This window comes from Eschrichtius robustus, chromosome 4 (assembly GCF_028021215.1).
Source record: "Eschrichtius robustus isolate mEscRob2 chromosome 4, mEscRob2.pri, whole genome shotgun sequence".
Lineage (NCBI taxonomy): Eukaryota > Metazoa > Chordata > Mammalia > Artiodactyla > Eschrichtiidae > Eschrichtius > Eschrichtius robustus.
Genome location: NC_090827.1, coordinates 80,739,217 through 80,766,948, shown reverse-complemented (window position 1 = coordinate 80,766,948; position 27,732 = coordinate 80,739,217). Strand labels below are relative to the sequence as shown.

General features: G+C 38.5%; 1 long non-coding RNA gene across 2 annotated transcripts; it reads left to right on the top strand.

Annotated features, from left to right (window-relative positions):
- Nucleotides 1-49: 49 nt before the first annotated feature.
- LOC137763755 (uncharacterized) lies at nucleotides 50-27,732 on the top strand. 2 transcript variants are annotated; one of them, XR_011073842.1, is made up of 3 exons: nucleotides 50-305; nucleotides 15,311-15,442; nucleotides 27,325-27,732. It is a non-coding gene; the product is annotated as an uncharacterized lncRNA (long non-coding RNA). The 2 variants fall into 2 exon arrangements; XR_011073843.1 differs by having other exon boundaries at nucleotides 50-353.

Sequence of the window (27,732 nt, the reverse complement as noted above, 5' to 3'; positions counted from 1 at the left end):
AGGCCGGCGGCTACAGGTTCGCACGGGTCTGCTGCGGTTCTGAGACTGGAGGCCGGAGTGGGTCGGGTGGGCCTCCCGGCTCCCCCGACCCAGTCGGAGTTTCGGGGAAGTCGCGGGAACGTCCCTGGTGTTCCTGGACGCCGTGCTGGGCCTCCTCCTTCCCCCCTCGCCCCAGAGAACTGACCCGCGACGTCACGGACACCCCCAGCCCGGGAGAACCCGAGCAGTGCCACCTGTGGGTGACCGGGGTCTCTTGTCGCAATTAGGGACCGCACCTCCCCTTCCGCTAAATGGTGGCGAACCAGGTGGGTGACGCGGTGCGGTGGAGCGAAGCAACGAGTTTTACCAAAAGAGTAAGTCTTTTTACTGCCAAACCTGAAGCAGCAGAGCGTATCTGATACACTTACAGGTCACGTGGCCTCCCTAGTCCTGTAGTAACACTTTCTTCATTCACTGTAAGGTAGAAAATTGCCCTTAGGTAACTTACTGTGTCCCAGGCACTCTTTCAAGTACGTTACCCGTATTAACATTTCCGTGAAGTATATGTTATCAGAATCCCCCATTTTTATGGAGGGTGAAAGTGAGGCACAGAGAAGTTAAACAACCTGCCTAGTGTCGCCCAACTAATAAATATAAAAGCTAGAATTCAAATCCCCGTAGTCGGCCTCCTGATTTTGAGCTCTAAACCAGGGGTCCCCAACCCTCCCGCCCCGGCTGCAGACTAGTACCGGCCTGTGGCTGTTAGGGCCCGGGCTGCACAGCAGAAGGTGAGCGGCGGGCCAGCTAGCAAAGCTTCAAATGGCGCTCCCCTTCGCCCACCGCCTGAACCATGGCTGGCATTGCCGCCTGAACCGTTCCCCCCATGGCTCGCGTTACTGCCTGAACCATCCCTCCCCACCCCTCCACCCCTCCACCTCTCTATGCCCACCCTCCACCCCCCGAAAAACTGTCTTCCGTGAAACCGGTCCCTGGTGCCAAAAAGGTTGGGGACCGCTGCTCTAAACTACTGCTCTCCTGACTTACAAAATTTGAGTGTCCACCATGTCCCATGAACTGTTAAAGGCCTGGGCTCTGCCCTCAAGGAGCTTTTAGTCTAGTTCAGGGAGAAGGACAATCAGTCATCAATAAGCAAGTAAAAAATGAAGCCATTACACATGTGAGAAGTGTCCTGACTAAAATCAAGTAGGTGATGGTGTTGAGAGTGATGGGGATGGGGAGGCCACAGATCTAGTTGTCCTGGAGGCTTCTCTGAGGAGGTGACAGTGGAGCTGGGAACTGAATGGTAGGCCAGGCAGTCAGCCTGAAGATGAAGCAAAGGGAAAGGGACGTGAAATAATCATCATTCTACTTCATGCTTGTTGGAGACCTAAAAACATGCCTTCCTATATTATCTCTCTTTTGATCATACAATAACCCTGAGAAGTCTGACAAGATTCCATTTTACAGGAAAAAAAAAATCTAATGATTAATGATTTGCCTAAAGTCATACTACTCCTTAGGAAAAGGGTTGGGAGGGGAGGGGGAGGATGGGAAGAGCACACAGGTTTGAACCAAGGCTTTCTGATTCCAAATTCTCTTTCACTCAGGTGATGATGATGGGCTGTCTCAGGAAGAATCTAGTAAAATTTTTCTTTTGTGATCTTGCCTCCTCCCAGCCCCAGTCTCTTCTGCCTCCTGTTGACTAATTAACATAATTTCCCCCAGGGCAGGTGTTCTTTGAGGGAGCAGAAGTCAGGAACCTTCTGAAAGGATGCAAAACGTGTGTGTAGAGAAAAAGTTATAGTTACATAATTATGGTAATAAAGTTGGCTTTCTCCCAAGAAAAATGCTCACATATATATATATATATGCATAATGGAGAGGACTTAGAATTTTCATCAAATGGTCTGATCCAAAAAGCGTAAAAGTCACTGTCTGAAGATTTTAACTGACACTGTGGTGATTAAAAGAACTAGTTTCCAACTCACTTTGCCTCGGCTAGCTAGGCAACTGTGGAGGCTCATATTTCTGACTTAATGGAAATGAGGCTCTCAAAGTTTATAAAGGTTGATTGAAAGGGAAGCAAATCCAGATCCTCATGTAAGCCCTTCATAAAGTTTAAAATTAAAAGAGAAGAGAATGTCTTTATTGTCACTCTTAGTTCTCAGGAAAACCAGAGACTGATTTGTAAACAAAACATCTAGATCAACATAACTCTTTATCGGTGATAATTGAGGTCGTTTCCCATACTGTTTCCTGAAGAAAGCATTCTTTATATTACCAAACAGTGTAAGTAGGTGGTTAACGCCTGTATATGATCCCCAGAGCATGTAGTAAAGAGTACTTGCATTGGTTTTCAGCAGAGTGTTGTTAGAGACAGTGTCAGAGAGACTGTAAGAGAGCTTCAGCTACATGGATGAAAAGGTGTAAAACTGAACTCAGGATGTGGTAGGCTAAAAAAAAATTTAATATGTACTATTTCTTATGTGAAACGGACAATAGCTTTAATAGAAAACAGAATACAAAGTTAGGCTTATGTAACTCGAGCTTTCAGGTTGAGCCTCTTCAAAAGAAGGAATGTGATGGTGGACCTAAAAAGATTTCTCCCTCTTCCTCCAAGAAGAAGATTCAAACAATACTATTACTGCCTTCTTTATTTTAATAAAATTGAGATACAGAAAAAGGCATTTATGACTTCTTAAAGACAGGGACTCCCTTCTTACCAAATATCCACACGGTTTCTATAAAATTTGTATGTTTAGGTGAGCAATGTCAGGTTGACATAATTTTGCTTCCTTGAGAGAAGAAAATGCCTTTTTTTTTTAACTTGGAAGTAGATTCCACGTTGTGCCTAAGAAGACACACAGCATCAACATGGAAAGTTTGTAAATAATGTGGTGTTTTGTATTTGGAGCTTCTCCCACTCTTTTTTGTACATCTCTGGCTCCCTTTTGTAACTTTCTTCCTACCTATAGACAGGCACATCCTAGGTGAATAGTAATTGTCTGTTGAATGAATGAGTGATGACAAAAGTGATGTTAATAATGCAGACCTTATCAGTCTTGTACAGAGAGTCTATTGCTACATGAAGATTACTTCGTTGTGGTGGTATGATATGTCTGCCTCTCCTTCCATGATGTACTGAAAGTAGTTGCTTCCTTGGAACTAAATAGAGGAAGGAAAGAGTTTTAAATATGGGACTCAAAATCAAAAATTATACTCCTGGGAATTGTTGCTAGGTAAATCATTCAAAAGAAAGAAATAGCATCATATACAAAGTATGTGTATAAGATCATGACTCATAATAATAAAATAATTAAATGTCCAATGCTAGAGAAATGTTTAAGCAAAATATATCAATGGTATGGAATGTCAGGCTGTCATTAAAAATAGTATCTATGTTAATAAATAGAAATGTGGAGGAAAACTTATGAACATTAAATGAAAAAAAGTAGAACACAGTGCTTTACATATCCTATGATTACAACTAAATACAAATTATGTGGGAAGAAAATTGATGGGTTGAAAATAAGAATTATGAACAGTTATTCAGGGGGTTCCTATGTGCCAGACTGTTTTAAGTGCATTGGATTAATTCACCTAATTCTCACAACTGCGTGAGGTACAATAGCTTTAATAGAAAACTGCGTGCAGTTCTTCTTCTCATTTTACAGATGAGAGAACTGAGGCAAAGGTCTAAGTAACTTACCCAAAGTCACACGGCCAGGATGTGAATATAAAGTAGTATGGCTCTAGAGTTTGCAGCCTTAGCCATGCAAAGCTGCCAGGGAAAATAACGTTTGAATCGTGGATCATTTTTTTTTTTTAAACTTCCTTGTATAATGTTTTAATGTTAATTTAACAGTGAGTAAAAACATATTAAATTACAGAGTCAGAAAAAAAGGCACAGAAGTAAAACTAGATTATACTTAGAAGAGACAGATAAAAAGGTAAGATGAAGAAAATACTGAGTGAAACCATCTGGGTTTGGCCAGTTTATGTTTTGGATTAGAATCCAAATAGTGTTTCAAATGGGTCCAACAGATCAACATATTTATAGTTTATGAGGATTGAGATAAAATGAGCTATGTCACATAGAATGTTATATTCAGTATTATTAGTATGACTGAAAGTATATTCTGGCCTGGTGCCTTTTACTTACTGTTTCTTCTACCTAGAATGATCTATCCCTAGAACTTTTTGAAGCTGCCTCCTTCTCAACGGTGGCAGTTATGAAAATGTGACCATCACTGCATTAGCAGGAAGCTGAGAAAACATTGGTGAACAATCCCAACAAAACTCCCTGTTAGGGCTTCCCTGGTGGCACAGTGGTTGAGAATCTGCCTGCTAATGCAGGGGACACGGGTTCGAGCCCTGGTCTGGGAAGATCCCACATGCCGCGGAGCAACTAGGCCCGTGAGCCACAACTACTGAGCCTGCACGTCTGGAGCCTGTGCTCCACAACAAGAGAGGCTGCGATAGTGAGAGGCCCGCGCACCACGATGAAGAGTGGCCCCCGCTTGCCGCAACTAGAGAAAGCCCTCGCACAGAAACGAAGACCCAACACAGCCAAAAATAAATTAATTAATTAATTAAAAAAAAAAAAAAAGCTCCCTGTTATGGTGGAACTTACGTTCTGGTGGAAAAGTCAGTCATTTAAAAATGGATTGAGTAAAGTATAAAAACATTTTAAACGAGATTTTCATCATAAGTCACTATTTAGGACAATTTTAAATGGGGGAGATTAAGATATGGAAAGGGAGCTAAATTTTCTGTGCTTCTCTCAAACTGGTAAAATGATGACATCAGTAGAAATTATGTAGACGTAATGTAAAACCTAGAGCAACCACTTAAAAAAGCTATAAAAAAAGATACACACAAAAACACCCTATATAAACTGAAATAGAATTCTAAAAAGTATCCCTCAACTCTTCATGGAGCATGTACCAAGATAATCATATCCTAGGCCATAAAACAAACCAGAACAAATTTAAAATAATTGAAATCATACAGTGTATGTTCTCAGATCACAATCAAATCAAACCAGAAATCAGTAAGAAAGATTTCCAGCAAAAGTCCCAAACCCCTGGAAAATAAACAACTTACTTGTAAATAATCCATAGATCAAAGAGGAAGTCGTAAGGGAACACAAAAAATATTCTGAATGGAATAAAAACAAAAATACAACATATCAAAATTTGTGCACACAGCCAAATAGTGTTGAGAGAAAATTTTATAGCAGTAAATGCACACATTGGAAAATAGGAAAAGTCTCAAATCAAAAATCTAAGCTCCCACTGCCAAGAACCTAGAAAAAGAAGAAGAGCAATATAAATCCAAACAGAAGGAAGGAAATAATAAAGATAAAAGCAGAAATCAATGTAATTCAAAACAGAAAAACAATGGAGAAAATCAATGAAAGATCTGGTTCTTTGAAAAGATCAGTAAAATTGTCAAACACCTAGCAAGCCTGTCAAAGAAAAAAAGAGAGAAAACCCAAGTTACCAGTATCAGGAATGAACAGGGGACTGTAATTAAAGACCATTCAGACATCAAAAAGGTAATAAAGGAATACTACAAACAACTCTGCACACAAAAATTTGACAATTCAGATGAGATAGACCAATTCCTTAAAAAGTACTCATTGGGAATTCCCTGGCAGTCCAGTGGTTAGGACTCGGTGCTTTCCCTGCTGGGGCCCAGGTTCCATTCCTGGTTGGGGAACTAAGATCCCATGAGCCAAAAAAAAAAAAAAAAAAGCAAAAAGAATTTAGTAATACATAAAAAGAATTATACACTATGATCAAGTGAAGTTTATTCCAGGAATGCAAGACTGGTTTGATATTTTAAAAAAGAAAAACAAGAACTTTTGCACTGTGGAAAATATTTTGCAGTTCCTCAAAAGTTAAACATAGAATTACTGTATGACCCAGCAATTCCACTTCTAGGTATATACCCAAAAGAACTGAGAACAGGTACTAAAACAAATACTTGTCCACAAATGTTCATAGCACCATTATTTGAATAGCTATAAAGTGGAAACCACCCAAATGTCCTTTAGCTGATGAATGGATAAACAAAATGTATTATATCCATACAAGGGAATACTATACTGTTAAAAGGAATGAATTACTGATACATGCTACAACATGGATGAATCTTGAAAACATTACACTAAGTGAAAGAAGCCAGACACAAAAGGCTACATGTTGTATTCATTTCATTTATATGAAATGTCCAACATAGGAAAATCCATAGAGATAGAAATGTAGATTACTGGTTGCCAAAGGTTGGAGATGGGGAGGAAATTTAGGACTAACTGCTAATATGTACAGGGTTTCTTTTGGAGGGGATGGAAATGTTGTGGAATTAGGTAGTAATGATGGTTACACAACATAGTGAATATAATTTAAAAAAAAAATCACTGAAGTATGCACTTTACAATGGAGAATTTTATGTTATATGAATATATATCTCAATTAAATAAAACTTTTTTCTTTCTGAAAGACCCTGTTAAGAGGATGAAAAGACAAGTTACAGACTGGAAATAAATATCTGCAAACTGAATATCTAACAGAGACTAGTATTTACTCTATATAAAGAGCTCTCATAACAGTAAATAAACAATGCAATTAGAAAATGGGCAAGAGATATAAAAAGACATTTCACCAAAGAGCATATACAGATTGAAAATAAGCTCATGAAAAAATCTTCAAGATTATTAAATATTTGATAAATGCAAATTTAGATCACAATGAGATATCAGAATGACTAAAATAAAACAGCGACATCAAATGTAGATGAGAATGCGGAGAAATTTGACCACTCTTACATTGCTGGTGGGAATGTAAAATGGTACAGCTACTCAGGAAAATAGTTGCGCACTTGCTTAAAAAAACTAAACATGTAACTATCATATGACCCAGAAATTGCACTTAGGCATTTGTGCCAGAGAAATGAAAACTTAAGTTCACACAAAAATCTGTCCCCAAAGTTTATAGTAGCTTTCTTCATAATATTCAAAACGTGGGAAAACCCATATGTCCTTCAACAGGTGAATAGTTAAACAAACTGTAGTGTATCATACTAAGGAATACTACTCAGCAACAAAAAATAAACTGTTGATTCAATGGCTGGACAAATCTCCAGCAAATTATGCTAAGTGAAAAAAAGCCAATAAAAATGGTTACATACCGTATGATTCCATTAATATAACATTCTAGAAATAAAATTATAGAAACAGAACAGATTAGTGGTTACTGGGTGTTCATAAGGGAGTGGTGGCAGAACAAAGTGGGTACAGCTGTAAGAGGGCAATGTGAGGGAGCCTTATGGAGATGGAAATGTGTGTCTTGACCGTGTCAATATCAGTATCCTAGCTGTGATACTGTACTATAATTTTGCAAGATGTTACCTTTGGGAGAAACTAGGAAATATGAGAACTCTCTGTATTTTTTTCTTCCACTTGCATTTGAATCTATAATTATCTCAAAATTGAAAGTTTAATTAAAATTTTAATTAATAGCTGATAATGACAATAGCCCCCAATTTTTGAATACTTAATGCTAAATATGAAATCTAAGCACATGATTCTTTTAATCCTCCCGACAACCCTATGATACAGGTACAGTCTGAGGATCAGAGAACAGATAAGTAACTTGCCTAAGGTTACGTAGTTAATTGGTAGCACTATGATTCAAATTCAGGAGGCCTGGCTCCAGAGCCTACAATCTTAACTTCAGTGCTGATAACCAGTCAATTCAACATACTCAGGCTTCTCAGCTTTATAAATCTGTATCAACGTCCCTACTCTGCAACAGTTGCCTGAGGATCAGTAGCTGCTGCCCCTCTAGGCAGGGCATTGTTATACATTTGTCAAAGTGACCACTACTCTGTCTTCAGTGGAGTCTATTTTATTATTCCCAGTTCACTTCATCCATTGATGTTACCCACCAGGTCCTGTAGACGTTAAAGTTTTTAGACCCTGGCATACAACATTACCTTGTGCGTCAAGCTGCGCAACATGGCCAAAAAGAACAAAAAACATAAAACATTACCTTGTGCCTGCAAAATGAAAAAGTCATGGAGAAAAAAATTATTAAGACTACATTGATCGGAGATTGGTTCAAGATGGCGGAGTAGAAGGACGTGCGCTCACTCCCTCTTGCGAGAGCACCAGAATCACGTCTAACTGCTGAACAATCATTGACAGGAAGACACTGGAACTCACCAAAAGAGATACCCCACATCCAAAGACAAAGGAGAAGCCACAGTGAGATGGTAGGAGGGGCGCAATCACAATAAAATCAAATCCTATAACTGCTGGGTGGGTGACTCACAAACTGGATAACACATACCACAGAAGTCCACCCACTGGAGTGAAAGTTCTGAGCCCCACGTCAGGCTTCCCAACCTGGGGGTCTGGCAATGGGAGGAGGAATTCCTAGAGAATCAGACTTTGAAGGCTAGCAGGATTTGATTGCAGGACTTCAACAGGACTGGGGGAAACAGAGACTCCACTTTTGGAGGGCACACACAAAGTAGTGTGTGCATCAGGACCCAGGGGAAGGAGCAGTGACCCCATAGGATACGGAGCCAGACCTACCTGCTAGTGCTGGAGGGTCTCCTGCAGCGGCGGGGGGTGGCTGTGGCTCACCGTGGGGACAAGGACACTGGCAGCAGAAGTTCTGGGAAGTACTCCTTGGCGTGAGCCCTCCCAGAGTCTGCCATTAGCCCCACCAAAGAGCCTAGGTAGGCTCCAATGTTTGATCACCTCAGGCCAAACAACCAACAGGGAGGGAACCCAGCCCCACCCATCAACAGACAAGCGGATTAAGGTTTTACTGAGCTCTGCCCACCAGAGCAACACCCAGCTCTACCTACCACCAGTCTCTCCCATCAGGAAGCTTGCACAAGCCTCTTAGATAGCCTCAACCACCAGAGAGCAGACAGCAGAAACAAGAAGAACTACAATCCTGCAGCCTGTGGAACAAAAACCACATTCACAGAAAGATGGACAAGATGAAAAGGCAGAGGGCTATGTACCAGATGAAGGAACAAGATAAAACCCCAGAAAAACAACTAAATGAAGTGGAGATAGGCAATCTTCCAGAAAAAGAATTCAGAATAATGATAGTGAGGATGATCCAGGACCTCGGAAAAAGAATGAAGGCAAAGATCGAGAAGATGCAAGAAATGCTTAACAAAGACCTAGAAGAATTAAAGAACAATCAAACAGGGATGAACAATACAATAACTGAAATGAAAAATACACTAGAAGGAATCAATAGCAGAATAACTGAGGCAGAAGAACAGATAAGTGACCTGGAAGACAGAATGGTGGTATTCACTGCCACAGAACAGAATAAAGAAAAAAGAATGAAAAGAAATGAAGACAGCCTAAGAGACCTCTGGGACTGCATTAAACACAACAACATTCACATTATAGGGGTCCCAGAAGGAGAAGAGAGAGAGAAAGCACCCGAGAAAATATTTGAAGAGATTATAGTCGAAAACATCCCTAACATGGGAGAGGAAATAGCCACCCAAGTCCAGGAAGTGCAGAGAGTCCCAGGCAGGATAAACCCAAGGAGAATCACGCTAAGACATATAGTAATCAAATTAACAAAAATTAAAGACAAAGAAAAATTATTGAAAGCAACAAGGGAAAAAGGACAAATAACATACAAGGGAACTCCCATAAGGTTAAGAGCTGATTTCTCAGCAGAAACTCTACAAGCCAGAAGGGAGTGGCATGATATATTTAAAGTGATGAAAGGGAAGAACCAACAACCAAGATTACTCCACACAGCAAGGATCTCATTCAGATTTGATGGAGAAATCAAAAGCTTACAGACAAGCAAACGTTAAGAGAATTCAGCACCACCAAACCAGCTCTACAACAAATGCTAAAGGAACTTCTCTAAGTGGGAAACACAAGAGAAGAAAAGTACCTACAAAAACAAACCCATAACAGTTAAGTAAATGGTGATAGGAACATACATATCGATAATTACCTTAAACATGAATGGATTAAATGCTGCAACCAAAAGACACAGGCTCGCTGAATGGATACAAAAACAAGACCCATATATATGCTGTCTACAAGAGACCCACTTCAGACCTAGGGACACATACAGACTAAAAATGAGGGGATGGAAAAAGATATTCCATGCAAATGGAAATCAAAAGAAAGCTGGAATAGCAATCCTCATAACAGATAAAATAGACTTTAAAATAAAGAATGTCACAAGAGACAAGGAAGGACACTACATAATGATCAAGGGATCAATCCAAGAAGAAGATATAGCAATTATAAATATATATGCACCCAACATAGGAGCACCTCAATACATAACACAACTGCTAACAGCTATAAAAGAGGAAATTGACAATAACAATAATAGTGGGGGACTTTAACACCTCACCTACACCAATGGACAGATCATCCAGACAGAAAATTAATAAGGAAACACAAGCTTTAAATGACACAATAGAACAGATAGATTTAATTGATATTTATAAGACATTCCATCCAAAAACAGCAGATTACACTTTCTTCTCAAGTGCAAACGGAACATTCTCCAGGATAGATCACATCCTGGGTCACAAATCAAGCCTCAGAAAATTTAAGAAAATTGAAATCATATCAAGCATCTTTTCTGACCACAATGCTATGAGATTAGAAATCAACTACAGGGGTAAAAAACATAACACAAACACATGGCGGGTAAACAATACGTTACTAAATAACCAAGAGATCACTGAAGAAATCAAAGAGGAAATCAAAAAATACCTAGAGACAAATGACAACGATAACATGACAATCCAAAACCTATGGGATGCAGCAAAAGCAGTTCTAAGAGGGAAGTTTATAGATATACAAGCCTACCTTAAGAAACAAGAAAAATCTCAAATAAACATTCTAATCTTACACCTAAGGGAAGTAGAGAAAGAATAAACAGCACCCAAAGTTAGTAGAAGGAAAGAAATCATAAAGATCAGAGCAGAAATAAATGAAGTAGAAACAAAGAAAACAATAGCAAAGATCAATACAACTAAAACCTGGTTCTTTGAGAAGATAAACAAAATTGATAAACCTTTAGCCAGACTCATCAAGAAAAAGAGGGAGAGAACTCAAATCAATAAAATTAGAAATGAAAAAGGAGAAGTTACAATGGACACCGCAGAAATACAAAGCATCCTAAGAGACTACTACCAGCAACTCTATGCCTATAAAGTGGACAACCTGGAAGAAATGGACAAGTTCTTAGAAAGGTGTAACCTTCCAAGACTGAACCAGGAAGAAACAGAACTATGAACAGACCAATCACAAGTAATGAAATTGAAACTGTTATTAAAAATCTTCCAACAAACAAAAGTCCAGGACCAGATGGCTTCACAGGTGAATTCTATCAAACATTTAGAGAAGAGCTAACACCCATACTTCTCAAACTCTTCCAAAAAATTGCAGAGGAAGGAACACTCCCAAACTCATTCTATGAGGCAACCATCACCCTGATACCCAAACCAGACAAAGATACTACAAAAAAAGAAAATTACAGACCAGTATCACTGATGAATATGTATGCAAAAATCCTCAACAAAATACTAGAAATAGAATCCAACAACACATTAAAAAGATCATACACCATGATCAAGTGGGTTTGTCCCAGGGATGCAAGGATTCTTCAATATACGCAAATCAATCAATGTGATACACCATATTAACAAATTGAAGAATAAAAACCATATGATCATCTCAAGAGATGCAGAAAAAGCTTTTAACAAAATTCTTCACCCATTTATGATAAAAACTCTCCAGAAAGTGGGCATAGAGGGAACCTACCTCAACATAATAAAGGCCATATAGGACAAACCCACAGCAAACATCATTCTCAATGGTGAAAACTAAAGCAATTCCTCTAAAATCAGGAATAAGACAAGGATGTCCACTCTCTCCACTATTATTCAATATAGTTTTGGAAGTCCTAGCCACAGCAATCAGAGAAGAAAAAGAAATAAAAGGAAACCAAATCAGAAAAGAAGAAGTAAAGCTGTCACTGTTTGCAGATGACATGATACTATACATAGAGAATCCTAAAGATGCTGCCAGAAAACTACTAGAGCTAATCAATGAATTTGGTAAAGTTTCAGGATACAAAATTAATGCACAGAAATCTCGTGCATTCCTATACACTAACGATGAAAAATCTGAAAGAGAAATTAAGGAAACGCTCCCATTTACCATTGCAACAAAAAGAATAAAATACCTAGGAATAAACCTACCTAAGGAGACAAAAGACATGTATGCAGAAAACTATAAGACACTGATGAAAGAAATTAAAGATGATACCAACAGATGGAGAGATATACCATGTTCTTGGATTGGAAGAATCAACATTGTGAAAATGACTATACTACTCAAAGCAATCTACAGATTCAATGCAATCCCTATCAAATTACCAATGGCATGTTTTACAGAACTAGAGCAAAAAATCTTAAAATTTGTATGGAGACACAAAAGACCCTGAATAGCCAAAGCAGTCTTGAGGGAAAAAAACGGAGCTGGAGGAATCAGACTCCCTGACTTCAGACTACACTACAAAGCTACAGTAATCAAGACAATATTGTACTGGCACAAAAACAGACATATAGATCAATAGAACAGGATAGAAAGCCCAAAGGTTAACCCACGCACCTATGGTCAACTAATCTATGACAAAGGAGGCAAGGATATACGGTGGAGAAAAGACAGTCTCTTCAATAAGTGGTGCCGGGAAAACTGGACAGCTACGTGTAAAAGAATGAAATTAGAACACTCCCTAACACCATAAGCAAAAATAAACTCAAAATGGATTAGAGACCTAAGTGTAAGACTAGACCCTAAAAACTCTTAGAGGAAAACATAGGAAGAGCACCCTTTGACATAAATCACAGCAAGATCTTTTTTAATCCACCTCCTAGAGTAATGGAAATAAAAACAAAAATAAACAGATGGGACCTAATGAAACTTAAAAGCTTTTGCAAAGCAAAGGAAACTACAAACAAGACGAAAAGACAACCCTCAGAATGGGAGAAAATATTTGCAAACGAATCAACAGACAAAGGATTAATCTCCAAAATATATAAACAGCTAATGCAGCTCAATATGAAAAAAACAAATAACCCAATCAAAAAATGGGCAGAAGACCTAAATAGACATTTTTCCAAAGAAGACATACAGATGGCCAAGAAGCACATGAAAAGCTGCTCAACATCACTAATTATTAGAGAAATGCAAATCAAAACTACAATGAGGTATCACCTCGCACCAGTTAGAATGGGCATCATCAGAAAATCTACAAACAACAAATGCTTGTAGAGGGTTTGGAGAAAAGGGAACCCTCTTGCACTGTTGGTGGGAATGTAAATTGATAGAGCCACTATGGAGAACAGTATGGAGGTTCCTTAAAAAACTAAAAATCGAATTGCCAAATGACCCAGCAGTCCTACTACTGGGCATGCAGAACTTCCCCAGCCAGGGATTGAGCCTGTGCCCCCTGCAGTGGAAGCACAGAGTCTTTACCACTGGACCATCAGGGAAGTCCCCAGCATGTTGTCTTTAAAAATATAGCCTTGGGACTTCCCTGGTGGTGCAGTGGTTAAGAATCCGCCTGCCAATGCAGGGGACACGGGTTCGAGCCCTGGTCCAGGAAGATCCCACATGCCGTGGAGCAGCTAAGCCCATGCGCCACAACTACTGAGCCTGCACTCTAGAGCCATCGAGCCACATAGACTGAGCCCACATGCCACAGCTACTAAAGCCCGCGCACCTAGAGCCTGTGCTCCTCAACAGAGAAGCCACTGCAAGGAGAAGCCCGCGCACCTCAACGAAGAGTAGTCCCTGCTCTCCACGACTAGAGAAAGCCCGCGCGCAGCAACGAAGACCCAGCGCAGCCAAAAATAAATAAATAAAGTAAATAAATTTATTTTTTAAAAAAAGAACTTCTTAAAAGAAAGAAAAAAAGAAATATATATATAGCCTCACCCAGGAGGAAAGTAAAGATTGGCTGTGTTTCCAGTCCATTGAAAAGGATTAACCTGGCTGGTTTTAGATGGAGAGATAAGGTCTAGTTTTTGACTTGAGAAGGGAACAGGTGAGAGCAGAAGCATCTGAAATCCCAACTTGGTATTCTTTCTTCCTCACCTCTGAATTCATCCAAGTCTGAATTTCCAGTAACTTTGCACTAATGAATTTGTTCTCTACTCTGGTGGTCCAGTTAACTCCTCCAAGGGCAACTGTTGTGGACTGAATTTTACCAACCCCCCACCCATCCCAATCCTTGCCAAATTCATAGTTTTAAGCCCTAATCCCCAATGTGATTGTGTTTGGAGTTAGGGCCTTTCAGGAGGTAATTAAAGTTAAATGAGGTCATAAGGGTTGGCCCTAATCCAATAGGACTGGTGTCCATATAAGAAGAGGAAGAGACACCAGGAGTACCTGTGCAGAGAGAAAAGGCCAGGTGAGAACACAGCAAGAAGGTAGCCTTGTGCAAGCCCACCAGAGTATCAGTGATCAGCACCTACAGAAGAAACAATGGAAGTGAAGTCAACAGCTATCCAAGGACTAAGTTTGGGCCTCTTCCCACAGTTCCTCGGACAGTATAAGCCTGTGATTCTTGTATGATTCCATGGGGGGGAGAAAAGGGGATTGAATAATAACTGAGATTTGATTTCCTGCCAGGTGAATAGATGAGGGGTCAACGCTGATGATATTTGGTTTAGAAAAATAAGGACTATGTGTTTTACACCCTGGTATTAAGAATTCATTAATAGCTGCAACTGGTAGTGTTAGAAACTGAGATCAAGGCATGTTCCACATCATCTTCCGTCGGTACCCACCCAGAGGTGCTCAGCCAAATCAATTCCAAATTAAGGAGATTATGTACTACATGTATTTATAAAATGGAAGAAACACTTTTGCCTCTTCTGTTCTCTTTTCCCCGAGGAATAATTTAAATACAAAAGAAATAAAGAAGTTATAAAGAACTCCCTTTTCCTGTGCTTGTTTTTCTAATATTGCATGTTATTTCATAACACTGATAACACAATATGAAGACCAAAAACAAGCTAGGCTTCTTTAGTTCAACTTAATTCTTGGCTTCTAAACAATGGTGGGATCAAAACCCAGTAGAAAATTTGGCCTACAAGACATATTGCTGTTAAGGAGTCTGCTAGAACTGATGGCAGCGCTCTTGGTCTTTTTCAAGAGGTAAAAATTAACATCTTTCTCTTTTTAAAAAGGAATTTCTTCCCCTCTTTGCTAATTTTGAGTTTCTCCATTTTGAAGTTTTCAGATCTGTACTAGAGATTGTCCTCTGTGAAATTTCTTCTTAACTGCCTGGAAGATTTCATGAAACTAGCACCCACTGTACATACCTTCGCCTTGCACCTAGCTGGGAGAGTCTCATCAAAATACCAAGTAGGTGAATAAATAAATAAATTTCTATGTAGAAGATAGTTAATGAACTCATTTCTGTTTGCAAAATTGCCTTCATTCTCAGACTGTTTTTCTGTTCTTTATAATTTCCTGCATTTTTAACTTTAACAGAAAAAAAAATGTCTTTAGTAGCACTCCTGTATCCTATTTAAACAGAAATTTCTTGAATGTCCTTCCATACTAATGCAACTCTAGTCTTCAGGGGCTGATAGAAACATTCAAAAGGACAGCTTAGCATATTACCAACACCTCTCACGGGTCCCAACTGTAGGCACTTTGATTAAGTGTCAGTAGTAACGTAGACAGAGAGGGTGACTGCTGCGGGTGTAGATAGAGAAGAAACTGTGTGGGGCAGAGAAGTTAGCTTCTCTCCTTCCTTGAATGAAAAGCTGTCTCCTGATGTAATGGAGAAAATGAACCCTGTACTTAGTATGAAACAGAAAAGTTAATGATTCACAATAAAACCCAGAAAATCATACTCTAATATACATATATCAATGGTTTTAGTCAAAGAATCTTAAGTAAACAGTCACCTTGATGTATAAAACAAACTTCAATTGCCATATTGACATATCTAAAGACTTACCTGTACTAATATATTTGTTAACGCCCTCGCTTTTTTTGCCCCCTGCTTACATAAATCTACTTAATAAGGAAACTTCAGGAAACCGAAAGTGCAAAGATCTATTTCCTCCCTCTACCTCATCCGCCTTCAGCCCCAGACTCCGCCCCAGCACCCAGCACGGAGCTTCCCACACAGCCCCTGCTGTTGGTCATCAGATAAATCCTCCTCCTCGCCTGAGGCAGAGCTTTCTCTGGTGGCCCCAGGTGTAGCTCCCAGCATGCTGTGGGAGCGGAGTGCTGGGATGGGCAGGAGCTCTTCCCAGTGGTGTCTGTCCGGAACAGCACCGTCCAGCCAAAATATAACGTGTGCCACAAATGCAGACCACACGTGTTATCAAAAATGTTCTAATAACCACATGGAAAAAAGTAAAAAGAGACAGGCAAAATTAATATTAAGAGTACGTTTCACTTAACCCAGTTTATCCAAAATATCTTTTCGACATGTGATCCATGCAAAAAACTACTAGTCAGACATTTTACATTCTTTCTTTTCCTACTATGCTTTCAAAATTGGGTGTGTATTTCATATCACATTTTAATTTGGATTAGCCACTTCCAAGTATTCAATGGCTGTTTGGGCCTGATGGCCCCATATTGGACAGCATGGGTCCAGAGCATACTGTGGTAGTACGTTCACAGAGGGGTGGGCAGGGAAAATGTCACTGCCTTAAATACCCCAGGTATTACACTTTGGGAAACACTGCCCTTGGAGTTTTCACAGCCTGAGTTCATGATATTAAGGGATCCCTAGTCGGGTTATACTGAGTGAAATTCCTTGGTTAATCCTAAAACTGCCTACAATGTCCTCAGAAACGTTTCGGGGACCTCCAGACTAGGGATTGATTATCCCGTCTGAATTGCTACTCCTTTGGGCCACTGCTGAAACTATACAAAATTCTGTACCAGTGGCTGAAGAACACCTTAGTTAGGGGGTTTAACTTTTCCCCCTTTCTCCAGGCAATTTCTGTGATTTTATAATCAAAGCTTCCAAAGCTGTTGATTGTCAATGAGCTGTCTCTGTAGTGTTTCTACTGTACTCTTAATACTATTTTATTTTAGGCCATGTGCATAGTCAACATGGAGTGTGAAAAAGACTGTATAAATCATAGAGCCATTTTAAAAAAACTATCCTCACTACATGTAAAAATAGCCTACCTTCTGTCATCTTGCGGGAGGATTGTTTAGTCACACAGCTCTGCGATCTGAATCCACTAGACTAGAGAAGCACTCAACTCTGTTTCTATTGACAATACAGGTCTGGCCTAAATATGCCAGTTCTATTTTTTTTTAATGTTTCTTAAAATAAATAAAACAATATTTAAATATAAAAAATAACTAGGTTTGAGTTTTTGGGCATTTGTGGGCCAATGAATCATAAAGTCATAGAATTACCTACCTTGAGGGAATTCCCTGGCAGTCCAGTGGTTAGGACTTAGTGCTTTCACTGCCGGGGAATCCTTGGTTGGGGAACCAAGGCCAAAAAAAAAAAAAGAATTACATGTCTTCATAGAGGGTGAAAGGGTTAGTTAGACCCTCCAGGCAAAACTCTCATATTGTAGATGATGACAGTTTTTCAAATAAATATCTAAAAGCCTTGATCTGGATTTTAATCCAAAGACTTTCAAAAATCAAGATATTTCAAATCATTATATACTTAAGAAATGATCATAATTTTTAAAATCATAAAATTTAATTTATTTAATAATCATTTATTGGAAGTCTCCCATATACTAAGAAGTCTGGTAGGTAAAGACAAATTATTTTATCCCTGTTTATATTTATTCCAATATATTATGATACTTTATGATAGAGGTTTATATAATTTGTAATGCTTTCAATAAACAACTAATAGTTTAGCTAACATATTATTGTTATTTATAATATATGAATATACTTTTCCTTTGTGATTAACCACAATGTAAACATTGGCTAAATAACAAGCTAAAACTTTAGCCAGAGACATAAGAAACATTATAATAATATAGCAGAAGATATTTAATGACAGATAAAAGGAAAACTTCCTGACCAAGAAGGTTATTAGAGCACTAGAATGGCTTACCACAGGAGACTGGGATCATTATCTATAAATGTAGGTTATTTCTTCATTATTCAAGGTCTGCTCAAGGAAATGTACATGCAAACAATGAAGACACATTTCTCTTTTACTTTTGGTAAATTCATTTTTTTTCCTACTTATGAAAGTAATCACAAGCATTTTGAAAACAGAGATAAAATCTCACTCATAATCCCTCCACTCTAAATGTAACCAAGATTAGCAATTTAGTATTCCTCATCCCTGTCTTTTCTTTTTTTTTTTTTCACACACACACACACACTGTATTTTATTTTTACAAGAGATAAATAGACTGACACCAAGCATTGTACAAGGATGACCACAACAAAAACAACAATGATTGCAATTACCAAACATGAAACACACTCATACTATGTCATAATATTGACATTCATTCCAGTAATCCTCCACTGTAGCAGCTCCTTTACTTTGCAGTGAAAACTGATTTGTATATTCTTTGCCTCTGAGTCCTTGTGGGATTTTTTTTTTTAATTCAAACAGAAAGACACAAAAATTATACTCATCCTCATCAGTTCACTCAGTCCCATGTAATTAATTTTTTTTTCTTCTTGATCTTTTGTTAGCACTTTTATGAGTTCATAAGTTTTTCATTAGAGTTCTGAAAATGCTTATTCATTCAGTTCAGCAGTACAGTCAGTTACCAGAAACCTGTACTTGTCAGAGTCTTTTCCATGAATTTCTTGAAGATGAAACCCTTTTATAGGAACATATTTGCAAAAGCATCAGAGTACACCCAGAACTGTCTGTAAATGACAAAAGACTTAAAAATGACCACGGTTAAAGATTTGATGAAAGTTCATAATAATGCAGTTGACAAGACAATTAGTTATTTCTTAGATATACATTTTAAAGTAATAACTAGGATTATGACTTATAACATTATACCAGAACATATAAGATTTTTAGAAATTTCATGTAATGTCTGAAACATTTATATTAACATATTTCCATACAAATAACCCAATGAAAGTTTAGTATTAGTTGTTTTGTTTGTTTGTTTTTTTATACTGCAGGTTCTTATTAGTCATCAATTTTATACACATCAGTGTATACATGTCAATCCCAATCGCCCAATTCAGCACACCACCATCCCCACCCCACCACAGTTTTCACCCCTTGGTGTCCACATGTCTGTTCTCTACATCTGTGTCTCAACTCCTGCCCTGCAAACCGGCTCATCTGTACCATTTTTCTAGGTACCACATACATGCGTTAACATACGATATTTGTTTTTCTCTTTCTGACTTACTTCACTCTGTATGACAGTCTCTAGATCCATCCACGTCTCAACAAATGACTCAATTTCGTTCCTTTTTATGTCTGAGTAATATTCCATTGTATATATGTACCACATCTTCTTTATCCATTCATCTGTTGATGGGCATTTAGGTTGCTTCCATGACCTGGATATTGTAAATAGTGCTGCAGTGAACATTCGGGTGCATGTGTCTTTTTGAATTACGGTTTTCTCTGGGTATATGCCCAGTAGTGGGATTGCTGGGTCATATGGTAATTCTATTTTTAGTTTTTTAAGGAACCTCCATACTGTTCTCCATAGTGGCTGTATCAATTTACATTCCCACCAGCAGTGCAAGAGGGTTCCCTTGTCTCCACACCCTCTCCAGCATTTGTTGTTTGTAGATTTTCTGATGATGCCCATTCTAACTGGTGTGAGGTGATACCTCATTGTAGTTTTGATTTGCATTTCTCTAATAATTACTGATGTTGAGCATCTTTTCATGTGCTTCGTGGCCGTCTGTATGTCTTCTTTGGTGAAATGTCTATTTAGGTCTTCTGCCCATTTTTGGATTGGGGTGCTTGTTTCTTTAATATTGAGCTGAATGAGCTGTTTATATATTTTGGAGATTAATCCTTTGTCCGTTGATCCGTTTGCAAATATTTTCTCCCATTCTGAGGATTGTCTTTTCGCCTTGTTTATGGTTTCCTTTGCTGTGCAAAAGCTTTGAAGTTTCATTAGGTCCCATTTGTTTATTTTTGTTTTTATTTCCATTACTCTAGGAGGTGGATCAAAAAAGATCTTGCTGTGATTTATGTCAAAGAGTGTTCTTCCTATGTTTTCCTCTAAGAGTTTTATAGTGTCTGGTCTTACATTTAGGTCTCTAATCCATTTTGAGTTTATTTTTGTGTATGGTGTTAGGGAGTATTCTAATTTCATTCTTTTACATGTAGCTGTCCAGTTTTCCCAGCACCACTTACTGAAGAGACTGTCTTTTCTCCATTGTATATCTTTGCCTCCTTTGTCATAGATTAGTTGACCATAGGTGCGTGGGTTAATCTCTGGGCTTTCTATCTTGTTCCATTGATCTATGTTTCTGTTTTTGTGCCAGTACCATATTGTCTTGATTACTGTAGCTTTGTAGTAGAGTCTGAAGTCAGGGAGTCTGATTCCTCCAGCTCCGTTTTTTTCCCTCAAGACTGCTTTGGCTATTCAGGGTCTTTTGTGTCTCCATACAAATTTTAAGATTTTTTGCTCTAGTTCTGTAAAACATGCCATTGGTAATTTGATAGGGATTGCATTGAATCTGTAGATTGCTTTGAGTAGTATAGTCATTTTCACAATGTTGATTCTTCCAATCCAAGAACATGGTATATCTCTCCATCTGTTGGTATCATCTTTAATTTCTTTCATCAGTGGCTTATCGTTTTCTGCATACAGGTCTTTTGTCTCCCTCGGTAGGTTTATTCCTAGGCATTTTATTCTTTTTGTTGCAATGGTAAATGGGAGTGTTTCCATAATTTCTCTTTCAGATTTTTCATCATTGGTGTACAGAAATGCAAGAGATTTCTGTGCATTAATTTTGTATCCTGCAACTTTACCATATTCATTAATTAGCTCTAGCAGTTTTCTGGTGGCAGTTTTAGGATTCTCTATGTATAGTATCATGTCATCTGCAAACAGTGACAGTTTTACTTCTTCTTTTCCAATTTGTATTCCTTTTATTTCTTTTTCTTCTCTGATTGCTGTGGCTAGGACTTCCAGAACTATGTTGAATAATAGTGGTGAGAGTGGACATCCTTGTCTCGTTCCTGATCTTAGAGGAAATGCTTTCAGTTTTTCACCATTGAGAATGATGTTTGCTGTGGGTTTGTCCTATATGGCCTTTATTATGTTGAGGTAGGTTCCCTCTATGCGCACTTTCTGGAGAGTTTTTATCATAAATGGGTGTTGAATTTTGTCAGAAGCTTTTTCTGCATCTATTGAGATGATCATATGGTTTTTATTCTTCAATTTGTTAATATGGTGTATCACATTGATTGATTTGCATATATCGAAGAATCCTTGCATCCCTGGGATAAATCCCACTTGATCGTGATGTATGATCCTTTTAATGTGTTGTTGGATTCTGTTTGCCAGTATTTTGTTGAGGATTTTTGCCTCTATATTCATCAGTGATATTGGTCTGTAATTTTCTTTTTTTGTAGTGTCTTTGTCTGGTTTTGGTATCAGGGTGATGGTGGCCTCATAGAATGAGTTTGGGAGTGTTCCTTCCTCTGCAATTTTTTGGAAGAGTTTGAGAGGATAGGTGTTAGCTCTTCTCTGAATGTTTGATAGAATTCACCTGTGAAGCCATCTGGTCCTGGACTTTTGTTTGCTGGAAGGTTTTTAATCACAGTTTCAATTTCATTACTTGTGATTGGTCTGTTCATATTTTCTGTTTCTTCCTGGTTCAGTCTTGGAAGGTTATACCTTTCTAAGAATTTGTCCGTTTCTTCCAGGTTGTCCATTTTATTGGCATAAAGTTGCTTGTAGTAGTCTCTTAGGATGCTTTGTATTTCTGCGGTGTCTGTTGTAACTTCTCCTTTTTCATTTCTGATTTTATTGATTTGAGTCCTCTCCCTCTTTTTCTTGATGAGTCTGGCTAATGGCTTATCAATTTTGTTTATCTTCTCAAAGAACCAGCTTTTAGTTTCATTGATCTTTGCTATTGTTTTCTTTGTTTCTATTCCATTTATTTCTGCTCTGATCTTTATGATTTCTTTCCTTCTGCTAACTTTGGGTTTTGTTTGTTCTTCTTTCTCTAGTTTCTTTTGGTGTAAGGTTAGATTGTTTACTTGAGATTTTTCTTGTTTCTTTAGGTAGGCTTGTATAGCTATAAACTTCCCTCTTACAACTGCTTTTGCTGTATCCCATAGGTTTTGGGTCGTCGTGTTTTCATTGTCATTTGTCTCTAGGTACTTTTTGATTTCCTCTTTGATTTCTTCAGTGATCTCTTGGTTATTTAGTAACGTATTGTTTAGCCTCCATATGTTTGTGTTTTTTACGTTTTTTTCCCTGTAATTCATTTCTAATCTCATAGCGTTGTGGTCAGAAAAGATGCTTGATATGATTTCAATTTTCTTAAATTTACTGAGGCTTGATTTGTGACCCAAGATGTGATCTATCCTAGAGAATGTTCTGTGCGCACTTGAGAAGAAAGTGTAATCTGCTGTTTTTGGATGGAATGTCCTATAAATATCAATTAAATCTCTCTGGTCTATTGTGTCATTTAAAGCTTCTGTTTCCTTATTTATTTTCATTTTGGATGATCTGTCCATTGGTGTAAGTGAGGTGTTAAAGTCCCCCACTATTATTGTGTTACTGTCAATTTCCTCTTTTATAGCTGTTAGCAGTTGCCTTATGTATTGAGGTGCTCCTATGTTGGGTGCATATATATTTATAATTGTTATATCTTCTTCTTGGATTGATCCTTTGATCATTATGTAGTGTCCTTCCTTGTCTCTTGTAACATTCTTTATTTTAAAGTCTATTTTATCTGATATGAGTATAGCTACTCCAGCTTTCTTTTGATTGCCATTTGCATGGAATATCTTTTTCCATCCCCTCACTTTCAGTCTGAATGTGTCCCTAGGTCTAAAGTGGGTCTCTTGTAGACAGCATATATATGGGTCTTGTTTTTGTATCCATTCAGCCAGTCTATGTCTTTTGGTTGGAGCATTTAATCCATTCACGTTTAAGGTAATTATTGATACGTATGTTCCTATGACCATTTTCTTAATTGTTTCGGGTTTGTTTTTGTAGGTCCTTTTCTTCTCTTGTGTTTCCCACTTAGAGAAGTTCCTTTAGCATTTGTTGTAGAGCTGGTTTGGTGGTGCTGAATTCTCTTAGCTTTTGCTTGTCTGTAAAGCTTTTGATTTCTCCATCAAATCTAAATGAGATCCTTGCTGGGTAGAGTAATCTTGGTTGTAGGTTCTTCCCTTTCATCACTTTAAGTATATCATGCCACTCCCTTCTGGCTTGTAGAGTTTCTGCTGAGAAATCAGCTGTTAATGTTATGGGAGTTCCCTTGTATGTTATTTGTCGTTTTTCCCTTGCTGCTTTCAATAATTTTTCTTCATCTTTAATTTTTGCCAGTTTGATTACTATGTGTCTTGGCATGTTTCTCCTTGGGTTTATCCTGTATGGGACTCTCTGCACTTCCTGGACTTGGGTGGCTATTTCCTTTCCCACGTTAGGGAAGTTTTCGGCTATAATCTCTTCAAATATTTTCTCTGGTCCTTTCTCTCTCTCTTCTCCTTCTGGGACCCCTATAATGCGAATGTTGTTGCATTTGATGTTGTCCCAGAGGTCTCTTAGGCTGTCTTCATTTCTTTTCATTCTTTTTTCTTTAGTCTGTTCCGCAGCAGTGAATTCCACCATTCTGTCTTCCAAGTCACTTATCCGTTCTTCTGCCTCCGTTATTCTGCTATTGATTCCTTCTAGTGTAGTTTTCATTTCAGTTATTGCATTGGTCATCTCTGTTTGTTTGTTCTTTAATTCTTCTAGGTCTTTGTTAATCATTTCTTGCATCTTCTCAATCTTTGCCTCCATTCTTATTCCGAGGTCCTGGATCATCTTCACTATCATTATTCTGAATTCTTTTTCTGGAAGATTGCCTATCTCCACTTCGTTTAGTTGTTTTTCTGAGGTTTTTTCTTGTTCCTTCATCTGGTATATAGCCCTCTGCCTTTTCATCTTGTCTATCTTTCTGTAAATGTGGTTTTTGTTCCACAGGCTGCAGGATTGTAGTTTTTCTTGCTTCTGCTGTCTGCCCTCTGGTGGTTGAGGCTATCTAAGAGGCTTGATGGGAGGCTCTGGTGGTGGGTAGAGCTGACTCTGTCTTATTTTCTATACAGACATTTTCATTTTATATTGCTTTAATCAAGGTATAATTACATTTTTCCTATTATTTTCACATATTACAACATAACAATTTTCTTCATGTAAAACATAACGTTCATGAGCTATGTGATGGGATGATTCTATGAGGTGTTAGTCCATGTGTTTTGTTCCCCAAACCTACGACCATCTCTCCCCTTTGGGCTGCAAAACAAGAGGGCACCATCTGGGTAGGGTCAAGACAGAGGTCAGTTCTGGGTGTGAGAAAAAAACACTGAATCCTAGCTTTCTAAGTTCAAAAGGAATGTCCAGATGCAAGGTCATTAAAAAAAAATTGTTTTGAAAGAAAATGCAGCAGAGAGGCCAGTTCCTTCCCCATCACCAAAATCCAAAATAGAAACACTCCTCAAACCTGGGGAGGGTGGGGAAGAAATGAAGAGGAACCCGTACGGTTTAGAAGTTAGTCGGCCCCCCTCAACTCCTCACATCCCAGCTCCTGTGTGTGTTGGGTAAGGGAACAAAAAGCAGTGGAGCTGCTCTCAGGGAAGCTCAGGGGGTGTAGAGGAGAAGGGAACGTGCCTTGATGGTCCTGCCTGGGACTCTAGTAATTTCGCCAAGACATGGTAGAGTTGAGGAGAAGGCTGGAAGGGGGCAGTGGGACCCTGCCAGATCCAAGATTCCCACAATGTTTACTTAAATATTGCCATGCAAAGGGCTCCAGTGAGTATCAGCGGTATCACTTTCAGCCAGCAGGAACTCCAGGTAGAAGGGGCAGCAGGTGGATGTGTTCCCCCTCTTTACACATTCTAAAAAGAGATGTACTTGAGCCAGGACATAGTGGGTATAATGTGGGGGCCATCCTCTAATAGAGGGACCCGCCCCCTCTTTAGGCAAGGTGAGCATGAGAGTGTCACGGGGATAAGTGACAGATAAGACTGACCACTTGGGCAGTCTGAGCTTAATTGCCAGCAGTTTTGAGCAGTGCTGAGAAAGCGGCTCCTAGCACCTGGAGACTTAGTGGGCAGATGCAGCACCTCCCACTTCAGAAACAGGGAAACCCCAGTCCCAGCAATTCTCTTTCTAGGACTACAAGGTCATTCACCAGTCACATTTGTCTCCATAAATATCAAAGATTTAATACTCTCTACATTATTTTATTTATTTATTATTTTTATTTATTTATTTATTTATTTTTGGCCACATGGCATGCAGGATCTTATTAGTTCCCCAACCAGGGATTGAACCCATGACCCCTGCAGTGGAAGTGTGGAGTCTCAAACACTGGACCACCAGGGAAGCCTCTCTCTCTCTCTCTCTCTCTCTCTCTCTGTGTATATATATATATATGTATATATATATATATATATATATATTTTATTTATTTATTTATTTTTTTCTGCACCGGTCTTAGTTGCGGCATGCGGGATGTAGTTCCCTGACCAGGGATCGAACCCCGGCGCCCTGCATTGGGAGCTCAGAGTATTAACCACTGGACTACCAGGGAAATCCCAGGAAGTCCCTCTATATTATTTTTTATTTAGGTTTCATGGAAATCTAAACTCTTGCTATGTAGAATATGAAATTGCTAATGGAAGACTGTTTTTAGAAAAAAGACTAAAAATCTTTAAGTGGCACATATAGGCACTCAATATTTGTTGAATGAATGAATGTAAGGACAATAGAATATAATAATTCCATTTGGGATCAGATTATTAGTCTAGTATTTATAATGAATCTAGTTTGTAGAAAAGTGTTGCTCTGTGAAATAATTATATATAGTATACTTAATCTCTCCTTTGAGTCAATCATTGTTCAATTATCCATCAATTTATCTAAATTTTAAAAAATTTCTATTATAGTTTCAGCCTATACAACTTCAGGAATAATTTCCAAATGTTTATATTATGATATAAAGATATGGTTCTGTTCAAAACCTACCTTTCTTGTGACTCTTACTCATTCTCCAATGATACAGTAGTTTGTAAAAAAAAAAAAAAAGTATTTTCCTGAATATATTTTGAAGCAATTCACATATAAGTTTTTAAGTTTAATTTTCATCTTTATTTAATGCTAGAAATGGCTCTCAGATTAATAGTTAGCTAGTATATGGTAAGATTTCTAATCAATAACAGTGTACTAAATGGATGCTAATGGATCAACATTCCATTGGATATTGATAAATATTATCAAGCTTGACATGTATTATCTATAGAGTAGGACCAACAAATTTAAGGTCTTATCTGTAAGAAAGTAAAAAAAAAAAAAAAAAAAAGGGTTAAAATGCTTTTGAGTGTATAAATTATATAAGCTTTACCAAGAGAAATTCTGTAGTAAATATCAAAAGCCCTAAAATTTTTTATACCATTTGATCCAGGGGGGATTGTTTGCAGGGCAGTGAGAGTGCCGAGTCCTAACCACTGGACCACCAGGGAATCCCCAGTTATTATTTTTTTAAAACTCTCATTGTTAACAGTTTTACTGAACTTAATGATTTTTAATAAGAAATAAAAATTCAATAGCTTAAGAAAAAAAAAACAGTCCTTAATACAGGCTAGAGAAGTCATCGTGAAAAAATGAAGAAAGCCTCACATATAAACACAAAAGAAAGCATTAAAAGGAAGTGATCCCTTGAAACAATTTTCTCTCTACCCCACCTCTCTGGAAGATGAGCCTTCTATCTATGGAGAATCAGTGGAAGTTGCTGTATAATTTTTGGTATTGGCAATGACTAATAAGTTGTTCTTTAATTTTGCTTTAAAAGAAATTTCATAATAAGGAAAATTCACCAAGGATGTTAAAGCTTGGGTTGATTCAGCTAGGTAGTCTTAAGGGGGAAAGTAACTTTTCTAGTTCTCACAGTCATTAAAAAGGAAGCTGTGTACCATCTTTTTCATCCTGGTGAACGCAAAGTAAGTATTGTATCAGCTTTGTATATACATCCTACCATCCAAACATTCAGCAAGGCGGAGTTGGGTGTGAGGTGTTTCATATGGATATGAAAAATAGTTACTCATTCAATCCTTCCAGGAAAGAAATTTCTTACCAAATGGCAGAGCATTAGGCATCAGGTGTTACAAAACCCCAGCTGTCATCCATGGAACTAACAGGATGTTATGAGAAATATCCTGGCAACTCCTATCCAGTACTGTGACTCAAGACTTAATATTGGGCACTTCCCTGGTGGCGCAGTGATTGGGAATACGCCTGCCAACGCAGGGGACACAAGGTTCGAGCCCTGGTCCGGGAAGATCCCACATGCCGCGGAGCAACTAAGCCCGTGCGCCACAACTACTGAGCCTGCACTCTAGAGCCTGTGAGCCACAACTACTGAGCCCGCGCACCAGAGCCCATGCTCCGCAACAAGAGAAGCCACCGCAACGGGAAGCCCGTGCAATGCAACGAAGAGTAGCCCCTGCTCGCCGCAACTAGAGAAAG